The sequence below is a fragment of the Mirounga angustirostris genome, unplaced genomic scaffold (genome assembly GCF_029215605.1).
Source record: "Mirounga angustirostris isolate CCGP_5_RB_7025 unplaced genomic scaffold, mMirAng1.0.hap1 SCAF_3, whole genome shotgun sequence".
In the NCBI taxonomy this organism is placed as follows: Eukaryota; Metazoa; Chordata; class Mammalia; order Carnivora; family Phocidae; genus Mirounga; species Mirounga angustirostris.
The window spans coordinates 177,601,678-177,607,677 of record NW_026991711.1 but is presented as its reverse complement, the minus strand read 5'-3'; the positions used below and the strand labels follow the sequence as shown (position 1 = coordinate 177,607,677).

General features: G+C 50.0%; 1 long non-coding RNA gene across 1 annotated transcript; it reads right to left on the bottom strand.

The window, feature by feature from the left end:
* Positions 1-1,212: 1,212 nt before the first annotated feature.
* On the bottom strand, positions 1,213-5,782 carry LOC129045612 (uncharacterized). The gene is made up of 2 exons (XR_008505573.2): positions 5,522-5,782; positions 1,213-4,357 (listed from the first exon to the last, which is right to left on the bottom strand). It is a non-coding gene; the product is annotated as an uncharacterized LOC129045612 (long non-coding RNA).
* Positions 5,783-6,000: the final 218 nt, after the last annotated feature.

Genomic DNA, 6,000 nt, shown 5'->3' with positions numbered 1-6,000 from the left:
TTGAGAGAACAAAACAAGACAAGACGCCAGGGAGAGTCAGCTGTGTGTAAGTGGAACCTGTGAACTATGCTCCAGAACTCGGGGTTCGAGACCCCTCTGTGATGGATCGAATTGTGTCCCCACCAAATGTACATGTCCACGTTCTGATCCCGTGACCTTATATGGAAATGGCATAGTTAACAGACGTTCAGGTGAGGTCATACTGGGGTAGGATGGGCTCCTTTTCCAATATGACTGGTGCGGTCATAAAAAGGGGAAATGCGGACACAGATGCGCACTCAGGAAGGACCCCATGGGAAGATGGAGTCAGCCTGCCACAAGCCAAGGAACTGCCAGAAGCTGGGAGAGAGGCCTGGAACACATCCTTCTCTGGCATTTTCGGAGCAAACACAGCCCTGCTGACACCTTGATCTCAGATTTGCAGCCTCCAGAACTGTGAGATAACGAATCTCTGTTGTTTAAGCCCCTTAGTTTGTGGTACTTCGTTACAGCAGCCCTAGCCTTTACGCTCCGAGCCAGGGGACTTGGTTCCAAGTCTCTACCTTAAGGATTGTTTACACAGGGCCCTCACCTCCTGAGAGATACTCAAGAGCCTTGGAGCCTTTCCCAGTCGGGAACGTTGCAGAGGACTCTCCCCGGTCTACCTCTGACACCTTGGTCCTGCTCATGGCCCTGGTCCCCGGCTTCCAGGCTACAAACTTGGACAGCAGCTACTTGAATACCAAGACAGCCTGAGGAGGGTCCTGCCAACCTGGGACCCCCAGTGTACTGGGCCCTGAACAACGTTGCCCTAAAAGCACCACATGACTCATGCCTCTGAGGCCCCTACCTTCCCCCAGGGAGCCTGCCGAGCACAGGTCCTCACCTTCCTGGACGCCTCAGGCTCCCATCCTCTTCCCAGCTGGGGACTCCCCCACCCCACCCGGAGTCAGCAGCTTTGGCCTCCAGTCTCAGAAGTCCCTCCCCTTATCCCGCAGTCGCTGGGATGATGGGGTGATAGTCCTCAAAGAATCCTTAGATGCTCATGTTCATCTCTCCTTCCAGGGTGGAGCTGGAGGAGATGCTGACGGCCACCAGTTGATTCATGCCAACTCATCCCATTGTTAGACATCAGTGAATGCTTCCATCATGCCCACTCAGATGTCCCAGCCTCCTGGAGGCCTTTCCAGCTGTGTTCTCCAGCACCTGTAATCATCAGTCCCCAGCACAGTGTTCCCGATGGAGTCTTTATTCCTGTGACAAGAGTGTTTCCTCCATACACAAAGGATGGCCAGTGTGTGTGAGAGACAAAGGGGACGGGAAAGGCGACAACAAAGGTAGCAGCTCAGAGGACCCCGCTCGCACCCTCTTCCTCGGCCCAGGCTGACTTGAATGTCTCCACCCTGCATGCTGAGGCCCGGAGCGCTCATCTGACACATACAGCACCGCCGAGGTCCGTCCCAGATGTCCAAGAGCCCAGGAGCCATCCCACCACACTATCCGGATGTGGAGACGCAAGCACAGCGTCCTCTGGGGTCCTCATGGGCCAGGAGCCCTCTGCGGTGGGTTCCTCTCCTAGCCCTTCCCTGCAGTCGCCGTCTTGGGATCAAGCATGTTGGGAATGAGACTGACGTAGAGGATATTCGTCCTCTGTGGCCACCCAAACCTCTGCAAACCCTCTATCCTTTGGTCATGTCCCATGGGTGCGATCTCTCCAAGATCAAGGCCACGTGCCCCTCGCAGGACTCCCTCGAAGTTAGTTAGGGCACAGACGCCGCTTGGGTTCCACCCAGCGGACTCGCCTGCACAAGACCTGAAATCGGGAATGAGCGCTGTGCACCTGTGCGAGCCCAGGAGCGGGGGTCGTGCGGGTCCTCTGAGGGCAGCTGTGGTGTTTCCACTAGAGAAGTTCCACGGACATGGCTGGTCATTACTCCTAGCTCTCTCTTCCTCCCCAGAACACCGCCCACTATTCATTAGTTCCTTGAATAAATTCCTTTCCAGCTTAGAGTGGCTGTTGTCCGCAGCTCAGCCTTCCGAAGGAATTGGGGAAATGGCTCTGAGTCCAGGGCACAGGCTGAGCCGGCACCAGGTGAGAGAACGGCCATCTTTTTTTTTTTTAAGATTTTATTTATTTACTTGAGAGAGCACTCAAGAGAGCACACGCAGGGGGAAGGGGCAGAGGGAGAGAGAGAAGCCGACTCCCACTGAGCAGGGAGCCAGATGCAGGACTCGATCCCAGGACCCTGGCATCATGACCTGAGCCGAAGGCAGACGCTTAACCATCTGAGCCACCCAGGCGCCGGGAGAATGGCCATCTTATTAGCAGGCCTGGGCAGTCCCTGCCTCTCTTACTACTATGTCACTCCTCACCAACTCCATTCCTTAATCTTTTTTTTTTTAAGTTTATTTATTTGAGGGGCCTGGCTGGCTCAGGGGGTCCTGAGTTTGAGCCCCACCCATGTTGGGTGCAGAGATTACTTAAATAAATAAACTTTAAAAAAAAAAAACAGCCCCTCCATTCCTTAATCTTAATGCCAACACAACGATAACTTCATTACCTTAAATGTAGGTAGTGCTGTCCAGGTTACAAACCACTTTGATATTCATAATCTCATTAGTTTACAGCAACCCTCTGAGGCAGAGTGTCTTAATCCCATTTGACACACGAGGGAGAAAAAAAGGCTCAGAAAGTTGAAGTGATTTGCCCATGGTCCAAGGCTCCGTAGGCAGCATGGCCAAGAATTGAACCCAGGGGTGGGCTGCCTGGCTGGTTCAGTCAGTAGAGCATACATCTCTTGATCTTGGGGTTATAAGTTTGAGCCCCATGTTGGATGTAGAAATTACTTAAAAATTTAAAAAAAAAATTTTTTTTAAATGAAACCCAGGGGTTTCTGGTATCATGTGTAATATTTATCCCCAAACATTACAGTGCCCCCCAGTCCCCACCACCATGTCCTGGTACCTTTTCCTGCAACTATTGAACTTTCCTTGCCATGAGCACAAACTGAAATATACTGCTAACTTCCCAAGTGAATTTTTTAAGGAGATTCCATCTTTGCTACTAGAAGCCATACAGAGGAGTGGCTAAGCATGAGACATCCAGAGCCAAGTCGCCTGAGTTCATGAGCAAGTTATTTACCCTCTCTGGGCCTCAGATTCCCCATCTGTAAAATGGTAATAATAATGGGGTTGTTGAAAGAATGAAATGAGTTCATCCATGTAAAGTGCTTAAAACAGTGCCTGGCACATAGTAAGGGCTCGATAAATGTTCGCTAGCTTCCTACTATTAGAAGCCTAAGAGACAAAGAGAGCTGAGGGGCTCAGTGGGTTAAGTGTTTGCCTTCGGCTCAGGTCATGATCCCAGGATCCTGGAATCGAGTTCCGCATCGGGCTCTCGGCTCAACAGGGGAACCTGCTTTTCCCTCTCCCTCTGCCTGCCCCTCCCCCTGCTCTCTCTGTCAAATAAATAATAAAATCTTTAAAAAAAAAAAAAAAGAATTTAAGAGACACAGTACTGAAAAGACCTCAGGTAACTTAGAATATGAAAAATGATAAAATGTACACACATGAAGTGGACATTGCCTTACACTTACAAGGACAATTTAGTCTTCCAGCCAAACTAAAGATACTAGTCATGTGAATTCCGAGAAGACAGAGAGATCCAGAACAGCTTTTACCTCCACCAGGATAGATTCTGACCCTCCTTGGCCAGTGGACCAGTCTTTGCATTTGTAATCCTCACTCTGCAGACTGAAGAGTTTCTGGAAGGTGGGAGGATGTCGGCTCAGCCCACAGTTGCCATTCAGACTGGCTGAGAATCCCTTCTGGCTGAGAGTATCCCCTCCCTGCTCCCCAGAGCTGAGCACCCAGTGCCATTTGCCGTTGACTGCCTTCATCATGAGTAAGACCTTATTTTTACAAGAGAGATAACAGGGCTTGAGAAAAAGCCCCAAACTCTGGAGTTAGGGAGGCTAAAATAAAAATAAAATACAGTTCAGTGCTTGGCACAGAACAGATGCTCAACAAATGTCATTCTTATTTACTCTTGCCATTGGCCTGCAGTGGTTTATCCCATTCGAACCAGTGTCCCTCAGTAAACCTGGACTCAGATTTGAAACAGATCCAATCTCAGGAGGGCACTGCCTATCCCAGAAGGTTTTCTCACCCCTGCAGAGCCCACCTTTCAGCTCAGATGCACAGATTCTTTGTGGCTGGACTGACATTTTGACATATAAAACTATGTCCTTTCTTTCTGCTCCCCCAACCATCTGAGCAGGTAGCCTGCTTTGAATTTTGTTGGGTTTTTTTGAGAATGGATAGGACAGAAGCCCGCATGTCTGTCTTTTGTTCACCCAAAGCCAAAGTCTCAGGAAACCTAGGGAGATTGTAGAGGAGGAAAAAGAAAGGGTTAGCAAGACATGCAGTATCTTGGCCAGAAGCTGCCCCAGACCCCTTGTCTTGCCCCATCAGCAAAGCACGAGGTGCTCCCAAGATGTGGGGGGTGGGGAGAGTGAGGTCAGTGAGTCCTGCCAACCTCAGGGGATGGGGGCTTGAAATAAAAGGTTTCGAAAATGTCATAAAGCAGTATTTCATGCATACCCAAGTGTGTGAACCGAAACCCACACACTCACTCTATACTCTACACCAGCTCTGGGGTGTTCATCAGTGAAAAAACCTGACATGGTCTCTGTCCTTGGGCACCTTACAGTCAACAAACAAGCAACACGTAAACTTGTAATTACAAAATATGGCAAGTGCCAGTTACAGGGAATATTCAGGTGGCATAGTTAAGGATGTGCTCTGTAAAGAGGGGACAATGGAGCGAAGACCTGAAGGATACAAAAGAATCAGCCATGCGATGAAGGGTATGCTGGGGAAGCCGGGCAAGGGAGAGGCTTCCAGGCAGAAGGAAGAGCTTGGGACCCATTGGGTGGCAGGAAAGAACAGGCATGGAGCTTTGGGCGCTGAGGATCTGGATGGTGTTCTTGTGGTGGGAGGTGGTATCCCTAGAACCTGGGGGCACAAGGGGACAGACTGAGGGTCTGCCTGAGGATGGGGGCACCCGGCTAGCTCAGTTGGTAGAGTGTGCAACTCTTGATCTTAGGGTTGTGGGTTCAAGCCTCACATTGGGTATAGAGATTACTTTAAAAAAATAAAATCTTTAGGGGCACCTGGGTGGCTCAGTGGGTTAACTGTCTGCCTTCAGCTCAGGTCATGATCCCAGGGTCCTGAGATCAAGCCCTGTGTCGGGCTCCCTGGTCGGGCTCCCAGGTCGGCAGGGAGCCTGCTTCTCCCTTTCCCTCTGCCCCTCCCCACCACTCATGCTTTTTCTCAAAGAAAGAAATAAAATCTTTAAAAAAAATTTTTTAAATCTTTTTTAAAAAATGAGATAAAATAAAATGACTGAAGGTGAACCAGGGTAGGCAGTCTAGAAGGTCTAAGAGGCAATAAATACCATTTGAGAAAGAGAGAGAGGTCCTGAATGTGAGATCCTGCACCCCCTTGGTGAGACCCTTCACCTGAGCCTCAGCTTCCTCACCTGTAAAAGAGAGATCATGCTTCTCCCTCAGGGTTGTACTGAGCACAATAGTGTCCATGGGATGATCAGTCCAAAGAGCAGCACAAAGTAGGTGCTCTAAAATGGCCACTGTGGCAATATTCTCCTACTGTGGTCTTACCCATCCTCTGTGAGCCAGCTCCGAGGCGCCACTGTCCACTCCCTCCCTGGATGGCAAGCTTCTTGAAAGCAGGAGCAGGTCGGATTCACCCTTATATTCCACCCTCCCACCTTCTCACAACAGGGCCGGGCCCATTTTAAGAGCTCAATAAATGTCATGGAATTGAAGACAAGTGCACGAGTAATTATAGTAACTAATAAACTGAGGAATGTTTTCATGGAGGACAGAGAAGTCACTGAGTCCAAGATGATCAAATGACAAAGGATGGGCCAAGAAAAAGCACACCACGGCTTGCTCAGCTCCCGGGGAGCGTCTGGGGTTCCCTCTGAGGCACACCGGG